Source organism: Lepidochelys kempii, chromosome 22 (genome assembly GCF_965140265.1).
Source record: "Lepidochelys kempii isolate rLepKem1 chromosome 22, rLepKem1.hap2, whole genome shotgun sequence".
NCBI classification, from domain to species: domain Eukaryota; kingdom Metazoa; phylum Chordata; order Testudines; family Cheloniidae; genus Lepidochelys; species Lepidochelys kempii.
Window position 1 is genome coordinate 15,885,621 of NC_133277.1, and position 16,193 is coordinate 15,901,813.

At 45.5% G+C, this 16,193-nt stretch overlaps 1 protein-coding gene across 1 annotated transcript in view; it reads right to left on the minus strand.

The window, feature by feature from the left end:
* The window catches only part of DRD2 (dopamine receptor D2), a 67,915-nt gene that overhangs the window by 32,331 nt on the left and 19,391 nt on the right, over positions 1-16,193 (minus strand). The gene's annotated exons all lie outside the window — the stretch shown is intronic.

The following is a 16,193-nucleotide window of genomic DNA, read 5'->3' on the forward strand; positions in this document are numbered from 1 at the left end:
TAACTGGAATTACTCACATGCTTTAAAGGTATGCAAATGCTTGTGGGTCTTTGATTTTATGGTAATGTATGTTATAGCAAACACTGAAATGGATGGCTAATTGTTCAACTAGCTGTAATCCTAAATGCCTGGTGTAAAAAGGGTTAATTAAAGCAAAGAAGCTGATTCTGAATCTGCGTTTCAGCATGGAAGTCTACTTCAGAGACTAGTCACTGTACTACCGCTGATTCAGGCCTGCATCACCACTAATATTCCATATCTGTGAACTCTCCACACACAGTTCAGAGCAGATGTGCCATGACCTGCTTTGCTTTTGTGCTTCATGGGCTGCTTGGGGCTTTGGTTTAGATTTTTCAGTAGGAAAATAAGTAAATAAACAATAATAATAATTTTAAAATAACCCTGAAATGGCTTGTGCTAATAATGACAGTTGACAAGGACAGTTTAGATTATCAGGGTCAGGGCTGAACTGTACATGACTCTGAGATCCTGCCTGAGTCAGGCTGCAGTGGGCAGGGAAAAGTAATGGGGCCAGGACAGGAGCATCATATCCAGCTTCTTCACCTAACCGCAGTAGAGAAATGGGCCACGTTTGGGGCTTCCCTTGAAGCTGGGGCCATTGCATCAACAGGACCACTGTTCCTGGGTCTCCAACTCCATCCATGAGGGATCAAGTCCACATGGAAAAAAAAAACAAAACACCCTGTGTCCTTCATGCAGAAAGTTCAGTTCTACCCCTGGGTCTTACAGGGTCCTGTTAATTGCAGAATGAATGCCTAGGTTTTCCAAACTTTCCTCTGACACTTGGGAGCAGAGATTCTTCATGCTCCTCCTGGACTTTGCTGGGCACAGGCTCTTGAGGAAGAGAAGATAGTTTGGAGTTTGCACATCCCAGGAGCCCAATGCTGCACATAAATAAAACGTTCTGTGTTTTCTGCAAAACGCTACTCCAAATCAACCGCCATGCTACAGTCCTGCCTTGATCTGTTCTATGGATAGAGAGCTGGGTTCATCCTCCAAGCCTGTATATCTCACCCCTGTATCGTAAGAACATAAGACCAGTCATACAGGGTCAGACCAATGGTCCATCTCGCCCAGTATCCTGTCTTTCGACAGTGGCAGGTGCCAGATGCTTCAGAGGGAATTAACATTCAAGCATACATAATGCCGACAGATCCCCGTCATCAGCAGGTGGTATTGAACCATGGAACTTCTGGAGCTTCGTGCATGAGCCTCTACCGCACGAGCTAAAAGCCAACTGGCACTTAGCTAAGGCTGTAGAGCAGACTCATTTAACTGTCTCTCCAAGTGGTCTCGGTGCCACTAGATGGGACAGAACGCCCCACCCAGGAGGTGGGTGGGTGACACATATATGCGAGGTTTAAAAATCTTGCTAAAAGACACAACCTGTCACACAGGGCCTGATACCAAGAGGCTGCCTTGGGGAATCCCATCTGGGGTAACACTTTGGGTGTGTCTACAGTGCAATCAGACACCCACAGCTGGCTCATGCCCACTGACCTGGGCTCACAGGGCTTGGGCTGTGGGACTGTCAATTTCTGATGTAGACATTCTGGCTCCAGCTGCAGCCCAGGCTCTGGGAACCTTCCGCCTCACAGCGTCCTGAGCCCAGACATCTATACTGCAATTAAACAGCCCCACAGCCCAAGCCCCGTGAGCCTGAGTCAGCTGGCACGGACCAGCTGTGGGTGTCTGATTGCAATGTAGACATACCCTCTGAGAGCAGAAGCCTGTGTTTGGGGAGTAGCTGCAGTAGGTTTGTATGCTGTCCCTTGGCACTCAGGAGAGATTGATTTTTGCGTGTAGGGCTATTCTCTGGAGGTTGAAAAATGTAGCTGTGCTGATTGAAGATCTCCCGTCGCAGGGCCAGGCCTGGCACAGAGAGAACCTGCGAAGTCTGGCGCCAGCTGGATGTATTTACACCCCAAGGTCCCGTCCCACTGGGATTGCAAGTACAGAGAAGTGAGAAGCTAATGCAGCTGCCATTTGTTTCCTTATCCCCTTTGAATGATTGCTGCAGTGCAAAGCAGCCATTTTTATATGAGCACAGTGATGCTCTGCCACTCTTAACTGAGCATCCCAAGCCCCAGAGCTCTGGGGAATGGAAAGAAGCCATTCTTACGTGGGTTTCCCCTTACTGATTTCTGCCCTGGCATCTTTCCTAGAAAGCTGGAAATGCTTCTGCCCCTCTGATTTGCCAGCCCTCAGGTGACTAGCCAGCCTCTGGCCTTCTTTGAATCTAGTTTGTTGCTGTGGACTTCCCCTTTCTCTTTCTTCTCCCTAGGATGACAGGTAACTTCTTCTCTGTTTTCTTCTGTTTAGTTCACTTATTCCCTTCATTTAATAGAAATGCTTGAACTTATCCGGTTCATCATTGCAAACATGAAACCGTCCAGGGCATTTCTTTCCAACCTGGGGCTCTCCCTCTGGCCTGCTGCTCTTCCTCAACTCATTCCAGTTGCGTCTCCTCCCCTGGGTTCCTTTCCATTTATTATTACTATGATATGCACTGCAGTAGTTCCTAAGCCCTCAGTCAGTGATCAGAGCCCCAGTGTGCGCAACACTGTACAAACGAGTCAACTAAAGATAATCCCTGCCCCGAAGAACTCACATCTCACAATCTAGAATGATGACAAATTGTACTAGACAGATACCAGACAAACAGGGTTGGAGGACAATGTCACCGTGAAGAGTGACAGATTTGCAACATTAGTACTCTGGGGGCTAGGTGCTCAGATGGTGTAAATCAGCATAGTTTCTCTGCAGCTGATTTACACCAGCCAAGTTTCTACTCCTCAGTGCACTAGGAGTCTCCTTTGACAGTACCATGGATACAGCTGATTGAGTTTTATCTGTTGCAAGACTTACTTATGTGTCTGCAGTGACAGCAGAGGCACTGAGGAGTTGTTAAAACTCTGCAAACAATCCTAGAAGGAAACAAAATGTTGTGACAGTTGCAATCGAATAGCTAAGTGGTTTCCTCAGCAACCAGTTGCCAACTGTTGTGCAATAATTAAACATCTGCAAACAGATGTGCTGCAAACCTTGCAGCTCTTGCCACCCTCACTACTTCTAGCTTTTACTAAGGCAGGTAATTTTTTTAATAAGGCAAAAACATTCAGCCTGTTCTTTCCTACCTACAACAGCTAAAGGCCGCTGTATTGTTTCCCTCTGAATGGTGGCATGGAAGCAGTGATGGTCAGAAAGCAGAGTTGTGTGCAACACCAGTTTGTTGTGGTGTGTGTGTGTGTGTGAAAGAGACAGTGAGATGTTCCTGATGATTTCCTGGGTGTTTGCAGATTTGATCTGGGCTAAAATGGGAGGATTTGCTCAATCAGCAAATGCAACATTTCACTCTGGAAATCCTGATAAAATGAAGAATTCTCCCGATTTTTACCCAGGATGAAGTGTTATTGGTTTTGCACCAGTGCTGTCTTGGTCACTATTGCCTGAAGTGGCTGTACTGTACCTAGTTTCAGAGCAGCAGCCGTGTTAGTCTGTATTCACAAAAAGAACAGGAGGACTTGTGGCACCTTAGAGACTAACCGATTTATTTGAGCATAAGCTTTCGTGAGCTACAGCTCACTTCATCGAATGCATACCGTGTATACATCCGATGAAGTGAGCTGTAGCTCACGAAAGCTCATGCTCAAATAAATTGGTTAGTCTCTAAGGTGCCACAAGTCCTCCTGTTCTTTGTACTGTACCTAGAGTGTTTGCAATGCTGGTAGAGTTCAGTTGCCCTCACAGCCAGCAGGGGGCATGCCTGAACTCCTCCTTCAGCAAACCGCTGAGAAAAATAACAAAGGAATGCTATATTGAATTTTAATGTAAGCAATAATAGCTGCCCTGAGCTTATCAGAAGTGATAATGCCAGATGCTCTACAGAAGCAGCAAGCAGAATATTCTGGTTATAAGAATGTGTTTCTGGCTTGCAGCAGAGGCAGGTAAATGCTAGAGTCAGCCCGAGGAGGGATGGCCTTCTTTCCCCATCAGTGTCTAAGTTAAACCTATTTCCTCTGTGAGTGGAAAGGAACGAGGCTCTCATCTTTCAAGAGCAGTCACTGCACATGTGGCATTGGGGCACAACCCAAGGGCATTTGACTCTGTAGTTTGCATAGTTGCAGCTTAATGTGTTGTGAAGCCTGCCTGCTGACTAGGACTTTAACGACCGAGTGAGGGATGAAAAGGGCTCCCCCTCCCAGGCTGCCATCTGGGAGCAGGGCACTTGTTGAACACTTGATTTTGTGCTAACCAGACACATTATGATACTGTTCTGCCCTTGTGCATTGTAGTGAAGTTGGTCACTGAGGTCATGTGGAGCTAGCTCCATCCTGGTTGGCCTTGACCTGGTGTCATCAAGGCAAATGGGCTACTTCAAATATTGCAAAGTACAGGAGAGGGAATATTGCCTCGTCAGTGCAGCAAAGGGGCCGGGAGTTAGAACTCTGGGGGTTTGCTCCCAGCTCTGAGACTGACTCATTGTGTAACACTGGGCAAGGGACTTGACCACCTGTGACTCACTTTCCCTGTTTGTACAATGGGGGTGACAGTGTTGATCTCTCTCTGTCTCTCAGTGGTACTGCATGGCTGAATCCATTCATTTCCCAGCACTTTCAGATGCTCATGGGACTTTGGGGTGTTTGACACGAGGTCTGTTGGATTTAAAGGCGCAGATCTACAGGTGAACGTTAAGCCGTCACCCCACCAGACATTGGTCGGGCGCAGGATAATCTCACAAATGAAAGGTGAGGGGTTTTTCAAAAGTGATTAGTTATTTTGGGTGCCTCGATGTTTGGGTGCCCAACTTGAGACGTCTTCATGGTGCCTGATTTTCAATGCTCACCACTTCCTATGGGGTCTCAAGCTGGACCCCCCAAATCACGAGTCACTTTTGAAAATCTTGGGTGTATTGGCAAATCCCCTATAGAACAGACCTATAACAAGGTGGCCTGCTCCTTTAAGGGCCAGGGAGCCTGGGGCCAGACAGCCCTGCTGGGGGTGGGGTGGTCAGGTGTTCTCTATAAAGGGCTGAGACAAAAGGGCTACAAGAGGGAGATGAGCTGCTCTAGTAGGAGATTGAAGGGAAGGCTGAAGATGGTCTGGTCAGCACTGAGAGAGGTAAGGGGAAAAGCCAAGGTGGGTAGAGAAGCTGCTTTCATGAGCCTTTGTGGAGGCTTGAGCCTGATACTGAATCCAAACTGGGAAGGTTGAGAGACCCCACCTCACTCAGGGGATTCTGAGACAGTGGCTAGACTAAAGCCAGCCTGGCTAGGCAGTGCTGCAACAAGGCCTCTGCTTTCCTTAAGGTAAGACAAAGCCAAATTTGATTTATTAAATAAAGTAAGTGATCAAAATAGCAAAACATTTGCAAATATCAAGCTCACCTGTGAACAATGGGGTATTTTGTATTTCTCTGAGCTTTGTGTGCTTTGCTCATTCAGAGAACAATTTGTATGATAAACCTTGTAAATTTGTTGCGTATGGGTCCTTATTAGCTGATAATTCAAAAGGTGATTGTCTGACAGTCCTATCAATGCAGCTTGATGGCTCTACAAATGTCTTCTTGAAAACTGTCAAAGTGTCACAAATTAATTAAATGTTAGCTTAAGTGACTCAGTGTGAAGAAGAGAAGAATCTGTGCTAAATGCAGTAATATCACTGTTTCTATTCTCTCATTGCCCTTTGATAATGCAAAACTACCTTAAGAGAAGGCAGAAACTTGTGTGACATGCAAAGCTTTTTTTAAAAAAAAGCCCTCAACAAAATTCCCTAAATCTGTAAAACAATTCTCTGACAATGACTTACTGTTTGCAGGCATCCTCTCACTGCAGGCCTTCCGGTGACTTTAATGGGTTTTGGAACGGGCTCGGGGAAGGCCACGCAGCCCTTTGAGAATAGAATGTAGTGAGCTGTAGCTCATGAAAGCTTGTGCTCAAATAAACTGGTTAGTTTCTAAGGTGCCCCAAGTCCTCCTTTTCAATGTAGCCACTGACATTCAGGGCTAGTTTGTCATTTTTGGCACAACCTGAGCAATCCTGATGCCACTGCAGGATACACGAAGAGCGGAGCCCTAGGGAGCGTGACTCAAAGGTACAATTCCCTGCCTGCTTGCTCAACGGGGAGGAACAACTTGCTGCTGGTACGCAGATGTTGCCTGCATGGGCTCAGACACTTTGTCTAGTGTGAATGTGGGTAGAGTCAAAGTTCCACTTGTTCCCTGCCATTTCCAGGGGCAGACTGGACCGTGCCTGCTTTCTACTATAGGCCTGGACCCAAGGTTTACGTATATTGTACAAGGGTATTACTCTCCTTATCTCCTTTGCTTGGGCATGTATTTAGCGAGACCTAGTCTAGCCCAGTGGTTCTCAAACTGGGGGTTGTGTCCCTCTTTTAATGGGGTCACCGGGGCTGGCGTTAGAATTGCTGGGCCCGAAGCCAAAGTCTGAGCCCTGCTGCCCAGGGTGGTCGGGCTCAGGCTTTGGCTTCGGGCCTGGGTGGCAAGGCTCAGGTTACTCCCCCTGCCTGCCCAGGGCTGCAGTCCTTGGGTTTTGGGTTCAGCCTCCCCCCAGGGCAGTTGGGTTTGGGTTTTAGCCCTTCTTCCCAGGGTCGTGTAGTAATTTGTGTCCCCAGAAGGGGGTTGCAGTGCAATGAAGCTTGAGAACTGCTGGTTCTAGCCCCATGACTTCCTAAAGAGCTAAAAGATTCTAATTTGCAAATATACTATAGGATGTAATTTGTGTCTCTCTCCATAAAAATCTACCCCTTCAAAGCAAAAGATATAAAAGTTACCCAAGTGGTGATTTATTTTCATTTCCATTCCTGGCCTGTTATGGAAGTTGGGGAAGAGAACAGATCAGCACTTGATTGCACACTGCCTCCCATGGTGTGATGGCCACGGTACCTTGAACTTGACCTTTATTTTAATTTCAGAAAGGAATCATGAGAATGTGCTCTTGACTCCCAAGAAGGGAGGGAGATTTGCATTGTTATTACTTTGCAAAGAGAAAATACTCCTCCGTGTCTCTCAGAAAATCACACTGCTTTACGGTAAAGCACGATTGTTCATAAACTGGCCAGCGATAAGGAAGGGTTTGGCTAATCAGCCAGCCGAGTCACCACCTGTTTCATGTACATGAGGAGTGAGAGGAACCAAACTTCTTTAGTCTCTAAACTATCAATTTATTCTCATCTCACCTGCCTGCAGGTGGGAATTGAGGGCACTTTGATAAATGGGCTGAAAGGTTCTCTTGCTTTTCAGTGTGACTTCTGTAAGTGCCTCTGTGCCCTTTGCAAAAATTGTTTTTACAGCAATAATAATAAAAAGCAGCTCTTTATTTCAGGATTCCCTGGAGCATCATAGTTGGGGATCTGTTTATTTGGCAGCGTAGAGTGACATCTGTCACCCTGGAGGCTTTACATGCATTAAAACAAAAAAATTATTGACTAGCTGCTCATTTGCTGAGTACTGGCCATGCTGTGCATGGAATGAGGCAGGGGTCTTGTGGAAAAACCAGTAGGTGATCATGTAACTAAGGACTTGTAACATAATGCACACATGAGGGATAACTTAAGGGTGCATGGGCAACCTTAATACTGGCATTTCCTAACTTCTGAGGGCTTGATTTGTAAACTTAATAATGTTCTTAAAGTAGTTTGTGTCTTTATTTCTATAGGGTTCAGAGTAACAGCCGTGTTAGTCTGTATTCGCAAAAAGAAAAGGAGGACTTGTGGCACCTTAGAGACTAACAAATTTATTTGAGCATAAGCTTTCGTGAGCTACAGCTCATTTCATTGGATGCATGTAGTCTATAGACACTATACCTGAATGGACACTGGAGGAATTCTTTCCCTGGACCTGAAGAGCTCTGTGTGACTCAAGCTTGTCTCGCTCATCAACAGAAGTGGGTCCAATAAAAGATATTACCTCGTCTCTCTAATCAGGGGATTCTGACAGCATAATGTTAAGCATGGGAGTGATGACGTGTCCATTTTGAATCACTGACAAAAATTGCTATAAGGAACATTTTTATTTTTATTGCTGATAAATAGTTTTTCAACAGGACAAAGAAGCACTTTGACAAATGCACCAAAAGGTTTTCTAAGTTGCCTGCATTTCCTTTATGAAAGCAGTGAAATGACAGTAACTGCAGAACAAACTAAGTGCAGTTGGTTAGCCAGAGCACTTTGCTACAGGAGATGTTACAAGGGGAAAAAAACAACAATCCAATTACAGCTCCGACCCTCTTTGTGCCTGGCAGCTCATCATTAACTTGGTGCCTGGGTTTGAATGGTATTGCCAACATCAGAGGCCTCAAAATAATAAGATGGTCTAGTGGTTAAAGCAATGGACTGAGACTCAGGATTGGTCGTGGCCAAAAAATTTCAGTTAAAACATTTTTAATGGAGAAATAAGATTGTGTAACAATTTTTTGTAGAAAGTGTCTACTTCCTTTGACATTTATTTTTTTCCCATCAGAAAACTGAAAACTTGCATTTTCATCTTAAAACAGATTTGTCCTCCCCCCAATTTTTGAATTTTTTTGCCCCTACATTTATTGCTTTCTTGGTGTCTGAAAAGCAGAAAGGCTTCAGATTTTTCAAAGCCTGGGCAATAGACTCTCAGTGTTAATTGAGACCTCTAGGTGCTACCATCATACAAATCATCATCATGCTGTACAGTGGTGCAACTAATTGCCACAAACTTTTGCTGACCCAGTTTCCACCTTTGCTATATTCAATAGAGCCAGCCAATGTTTGACTATTGCTTTGAAAGCACTATACATAACTCGGCAATGTTATGTCCATGATACTGGAAATTAGGGTAGATAAGGCACATATTCAGGATAGGTTTCAGAGTAACAGCCGTGTTAGTCTCTATTCACAAAAGAAAAGGAGGACTTGTGGCACCTTAGAGACTAACCAATTTATTTGAGCATAAGCTTTCGTGAGCTACATCCGATGGTTAGTCTCTAAGGTGCCACAAGTACTCCTTTTCCTTTTGCGAATACAGACTAACACAGCTGTTACTCTGAAACCTATTAGTATGCAAATAAGATATGTATGTATATTTGTCAGTTTCTGCTTCCTTTTGTCTCCTATGCTGGATTGGCTTTGGCTTGTCTGTATAAATGGGTTGGCTTGCGCTCTTTGCAGGTGATCGAGTCTCAGAGGGGCTCACATATCTGGGCGCATTGGCAAAGTGCTTTGCTAATAAACAGAGTGGTCTGACAAAATCAGTGAGTTTTGAATCTGACTTTGACAGGCTTTGTTAAGGCAGCTCTCAAAGTTTATCAGAAACTGCCAGTTACATTAGAATCCCCCATTGGAGTTTTGGGCTACATCTTTTGTACATTGTTGATTAAACACCAAACAAGTAGAGGCCAACTCCTACAATTTTGCTATACTCAGCAGCTCTCCATAAGCTCCTTGTAAATATTTAAGCAGTATATTTGATTACGGGAAAGTGTAAGTTGCCCAGCCATTTGCTGCATGAACATTTTAGCACAGCAGGCCATGGTATTACACACATACTTCCAAATTGGCAGTGGCAGACAGAGCACCATATATGTGCTGAATGTGTTTTCATCTATGAACATCCTAGAGCACAGAACAGTCCCTAGTAGTGCTGCATCTGAGGATGACTGAAGATTTGGCAGGGTTTATTTTTAATGCAGAAGACCACTCAGACCTGTTGTGTGTGGGAGTTAGTTGGTATCCCTTTAAATAGTTTGGAAGCCCTGTACAGGGCCTCTTTGTTTTCACTTGCTGTAGCCAACGGACCCCTGCCAGAGCAGCAGTGAATGCACCCAGGTAGGAGGACTTGTATATGTTAGTAAATGAGGTGGAAGCCGTCTGTGTCTGTGGTTTCTGTGTATTCCTAATATTGAGTAGAGAGCATCATTCAATGCCCCACCTTCAGCATCTCTGCAAATGTAGGACTTTCATCTCTGCTGGGCCTGCCTTTGCTAGTCTACAAACTTTCCAGCAAACTGATAACCCATCTGCATTCTTCTTTTCTTAATAACCAAAGCCCTCTTCCTGGTTTAAAAAACTGGGTCTGTTGGCAATGCCAGTATTACTACTCTAATTAAACTTGTGGCAAACAAGACTGCTGTCTCACTGGTAAATGTATATTCACAGCAAAACATTTCATCTTCCGGGCAAGGTGCTAGCGGAAGTCTGAGTCATGAAACATTCATTAAGCAGAGACCTAGAGCTTCCCAGCCACACAGAGGGCTGACCCCCTGATATCTCATTGGGCAACATGTAGCATGAAATCCAGGCAAAGGTCTCGTAAGATACAGATGTACATTCTTACTCTTATCCGGATCTGCTCTGTGACTTGTCTTTGGCCTAGTAGGAGGCATTGCTGTTCTTGTCCACAAGCCCCTGTTTCTGTGGATGCTTATCCTTTTATTTCTTTACCATTTTGTCTTTCAAAATGACATACTTTTAAGACTGTTGTTGCGAATTTTAAAGAAAACCACCCGCTAAATCCCTAGATGGAACTCAGAGCAGACTAAGGAAGGGTAGGGAGAAGGATGTGCATTGCAGTGAACCAAAACCAAAGACTCACATAAATCATTGGAAAGTTCCACAAAACTCTCACAGCCAGTTGCCATTTTGTCAATAGGCAGCACATGAGTGAGGTAAACCTGCTGGAATCCCACCCTTCCCCACAGAATAAGACAGCAGCTGCGTGGGATGCAGGGGGGCTAATCGCTATATACAGACATTACTGACTCAAGCCTGCTCTCAGAGTTCAGTGTGGTGATTCTGGTTGATTATTCATGGCTTACTCAGCCATGGGTCCAGCCACTGACCCATCTGTTTGCTGGGAACGTTCAGTTGATAGGCCGTCTCAGTGACGCGGCTCCAGAGTCCTACCCGAACATAAGCCATGGTGGAGGCTGCAGTTGTGTTCTCAGAACAGCCCTGCCTCCCTTTCCTAAGATGCTTCTCACGTGCAAGGTTAGCCAGCTGGCATGTTTCCTCTGACCGCTGACACCCAGATGCACCCACATTGTTAATGACTACAAGCCTCCCAGGACTCTTAGGGGAAGCTATTTAAAGATGGATTTACCTCGAAGGCATTTCTGCCTTGCAGAAGTAAATTCCTAAGCAATATTTACACACCGCGTACCACCCTGAATCACACCGCCTGTCACCTCTGAAAAGGCAGACTGGTGCACTAACTGGGAGAGACAGACTATTTTGGGGGCATTTGGAGAGGAAGGTCCCCTCCCCCCCCCCACACACACACTTCTCTTCCTCCAGCAGCATTGTAAGAAATGTGATGTAAAGGGAGAACAGACTCTGGAGAAGCATCTGGGCTCTGACCTCCCAACCCCCAGGCGTCTAGCAGGGCCAAGAAGATGAGTGACACAGATCTGTTTATTGCTTGAATAATTTATGCTGTGAATTCCTGAAGGGCAGCATTAGCCTGAGAGGAGAGAATCTAATGGCTTCCCATCTATTTTCCCAGGGTGAGAATAAGGGCATTGTTTACAGGCCTTGATAAGGGAGAAGAGACAAGGTCAACAGGGGAATGAATGGAGGGGAGGAAGGACCCAGCCTTAAGTCGGGATCAGGTCAGCACCCCCATGAGGATATCAGGGGTGCCACCAACTGTAAGAACAAGGGCTTGGGGGGCCAGTTCCTCACTGTCGCGCCATATGCTTAAGTTCACCAGCTGAGGAGATGGCCCTCTGTGAGCCTAGGAGAGATGTTAATGCACCAGTGCTGCGGTTGCAGATGCCAAGATCCCACCCAATCTGGCTCAGCATTTGATATTTCAGTATTGGCACTAGCCAGGCATAGCCCTAGTTCCATAGTGACCTTCAATAAACCAGTGGCTCACCAAGCACTGGGTAGTGGTGGGAGCAAAGAGCACAAAATCCAGGAGCTGTTTTAAGTGTGGGGAGCATGTAAACTTTAAACAGCTCTAAGCACTGACTGTATCTCTAAAGGAAGTTGTTTTCCCAGCCCCTTTCAACTACTTAAATCCATTTATTATTCATGTATTTGGTTTACTGCCTGCATCTATCTATCATATTATTCCCATTACTACAGGATTTGGGCCCTCTGTCAGTCACAGGTACAAGTACAGGATATTTTAACTCCAAGGATCGCTGGCCCCTGGTTCAGTAATATTGCTGCACGCCATTGGGGCTCTGCCTTAAGTCTAATTGAATATGCTCGCTAGAAAGCGTGCACGTGTTCCCCAGCTATGTTCTATGAAGCACCAAGCACTTACACCTGTAAATGCTCAGAACTGCTATTAAAACTGTGTTTTGGGCTTGGATCATCCTCCCGCCTCATGGGCCTTTTGTGTCACTCCCTTTAACGATTCTTTTTGCTGGTGCCACAATATTTTCTACTCGCAGCAGTTCATTTCTTGATAATTGCACTGTTCAGAGCTCGCTGTGTTAATTCGGTAACATGAATCACATCTTCCCGGTGGCAGTCTAGGGAGAGGTTAGGGCACGGAAAACCAGAGTGAGTAGACACGGAACAGTGCTAATCTCCTCTCTGGAATCTCCTTGCGGGAGAGGGAGAAATTTCAAATCTCAAGAACCCCTGCAGGATGGGGAGATCAGACCCAATGGTTGGCAGTTGAATTGAGATGAAGTTAGTGTGGAAATAAGGTGTAAATTTTTAACAGTGAGGCTAATTATTGGAACAATTTACTAGGGGTTATGGTGGATTCTCCATCGCTGACAATTTAAAAATCAAGACTGGATTTCTTTTCTTAAAAGATCTGGTCTAGTTGAAGCGGGAATTAGTTTGGGGCAGATCTCTGGCCTGTGTTGTACAGAAGGTCAGACTAGATGCTCACAACAGTCCCTTCTGGACTTGGAATCTGTGAATCTAAGACAACCATTTTTCCACCCCCTCCCCCCTGCAAATGTAGTTTCCAGGACTTCCAAAATGACATCTTGTCCCAACCCATAAATCACTTAAACCTGTATTTTAAACTCCACTTCCATTGAGGAAACCTGAAGTGCACGGAAAGTCCTTGCAGACTTGGAACAGCAGCTGTGGCTGTGTGAGTCACTCTTTCCCCTTCAGAGCAAGGTGACTTTTCTATGAGCCCACACCTGGGTGATCCATGAAATCCGCGGTTTTGGGTGTTAATCAATATAGTTTCCACCAGCAATTTTCCCTTTCAGATGAACAGCATGTCACTCACTACCCACCTGCCTTTCAGAAAGAGACAGAGATTTGGCTCCTGCCTGACAGCTGGAGGAGAGACACCTATTCATCTTTCTCTGAAAGAATATGTGGGGATGGGGGTGCTTCACTCTTTGAGCATTAGAAGGTGGGGATTAAGAACCTTCTTTTGCTGCAGCTCTCCTGAATCCAGTTGGCTCGAGGGGTGTGGCTACATTGTGGACAGACTTGCACCTCCCAGCCTGGGTAGACTTGTGCTAGCAGGGCTCAGGCTATCATGCCACAAATTGCAGTGTGGATGGTGCAGCTTGGGCTCAAGCCCACCTGACCCCTCCCCTCCTAGGCTGGAGAGCTTGAGCTGCATGCCAGCAGTGAAGGGGTTAAGGAGAATTGATGAGCCCAGTTAGCCCCATCCCACTATACCTACAGCCAATGTTAAGCCTGGAGGGGGAATAAAAGGAGTCAGTCGGATTCACTTCAGTTCAGGGCTGATTGGCCAGGAAGGACGGAGAGTTATCTCTGCCTGAAAAGCTTTGCTTGCTGAGTTAAGGAGAAACTGGCCTGCTAACCAGAGCAGCAGGAGGAGTTAAACATCCCTGGTTCCCTGGTGTCTGAATTGAGCTGGAAGAAAAGGGCAAGGACACCCCAGGGGAAGGCTGGCGGGAGGCCCAGTATTGAACTGGGTTTGCTTCTTGTTTTAGAACACTTTTTGGGTCTAAAGCTCTCCAACCACTTCCCCCCCCCCCCCAAGAGGATGGGACTGAAGGGGCAATTAGCCAGTGAGCTGGAGTCTGCTTCAGTGGACACTGGACAGAGACTTCTTCCACCTCAGGGAGATCCAGGGTCGCAGCAGGGCACCTGGAAGGTACACAAGAGGATACTGCCTCAGCCACCCCACTACAGATATTAGACTTCATGCTTCAGGATTTAAAACAATCTCTAATCTTTAGAGACCGGGATGAAGCCTAACTGGGAGGGGGCGTGCAGATTATCCCACAGCTGCTACAGCTTCCTTTGAAACATCTGGTTCTGGCCACTATCCAAGATGGGATACTGATCTAGATGAACCTTGGTTCTGATCCAGTTAGGCAATTCCTATGGGCTTATGTCCCATGTTGTCCAAAGATCCAGTTGTTCCTTAACACTATTGTACATTGCCCATGCACTTGATTCCACGTGACCAGAACTGAGCCATTAATTAAACTAATTTAACCTCCTTTTTTGTTTGAATTGTCCTTGCGCTATTTAAAGCGTTCTGGAATTTGAGTTTATCCATTGAAGAATTTCTGCAAATTTTTGATCTGTACTAGGTTTTTTGGTGGTGGTTTTAATTCAAATATTTGACATCTTTCCTTCCCCATCCCCCTCTGTTTATGTTGGTTGTGGAGCTGGTTGAAATGTTAAAGAATTATGTCCTCAAACGAGTTGGGGGTGAGAATGGTGGTGGGGGGGATTTAAAGATTTTTTTTTCTTTAATTCCCCTTCCCTCACATTTTTTTTCTATCCGATCTTGTCTGTAGATACCCAGCATTTGAGCCATACTGCTTAATTTTGATGGGATACAGTGTTGCTTTGGTTTCCCTGATTGGATAAGTATGTCTTCTAGACTCAAGCTTCCATCTGTGTTTGTCCAGCAGCCAGCACAGTGTGTCCTGACTGTGACTTTCTCTGCTAGGTTCTGCCGAAATAAAAAAATAATGAATCTTCAGATTTAGAAGTTCAAATATTTGCATCTCACTTATAACATCTGTTCATTTAAAATCTGATCGTTCTGTGAACATTCCTGCCAGGAAACTCATTTTCTAAAACTATTTGCCAAAGCAGTTAATTCAAGGGGGAAGTGAAGCAAGTTAATGTTTGTTTGTGTGAATACGTGTGAAAATGTGGTGGAAGGTTTTTTCCCAGAACCCCATATGACTGTTTGCTGTGAAGCCTCTTTTAATAGATCCTTTCTGGTCTGATTTATGGAGTGTCAATCAAGATTTGTCTGCTTTAGGCTGGCTGCTAGCTCCTTGTTTTTGAAACTAAAAGTAAACATTACATGACCCAGTGCTTTCTCTCAAAATGAGTGAGTAAAAATGCTGACATAGAGTATGTATGTAGCAATTCCCCCCCCCCCTCACCTCATGCAGATCTGTCAATGCTCTTCAGCCCTGATTTCTAATGTTCTTGGATAATCATTGTTCCCACTTAGCTCTGCCACTGCACCTTCATCCTGATTTGCAATGCCATCATCCTGTTCTACACATGTCTAGCCATAGAAATGTAGGGCTGGAAGGGACCTCAGAGGTCCTTTCATCAATGCATCCATGCAGAGGCAGCACTGCGTGAGTAAACCTGTTATGTCAATGGATATGTCGTTGTTCACCAGCTAAGATCTGGCTCGTTTGTCCTATGCAGTTCTCAGACTCTGCAGTCCTGCATTCTTGATTTGTAGCTCTCTATTAAAATTTCCAGCAGTTATCTGACTGGCCGCAGTTCAGGAGCATGTTCTTATTCTTGAAGAAACACTTACACAGGTGCTGAACTCTAACTCTTGCTGAGTTCCCACCATGGACTGCCTGGCCATAGTGCATCATGGGAGATGCGGAGACGAGGGGAGCTGAACTGCAGTTCTCAGGAGGCACCCTGGCAGCGTTTTCTTAACAGACATTTTGGAAGCTTTCAACCAAAAGATTAAACCATTTTGGTTTTGGGGGAGGAATGTCAGGTTTTTGACAGCAAAACTGACATTTTCTGCAGAAGGAGGACACTCTTCCAGAAACATTTAGTTTGGTCAAAAACCCAATCCTTCCCCACCCCCCAAAAAAAAAAGCTGTTTGGTTATCCTAGCGCACCAACATCTTGACATTCCTTCTGGGACGGGGTGTGGCCCTGTTTGGAGTGTGCACTGTCTGTCTAAGGTACTTCTCTGCCCCCCTCACAGTCCTTCACATATTTATCCTCCAAACTCCCCTCAGTGGTAGGGAAGGGTCTATTCCCTCATTCTACTGCTC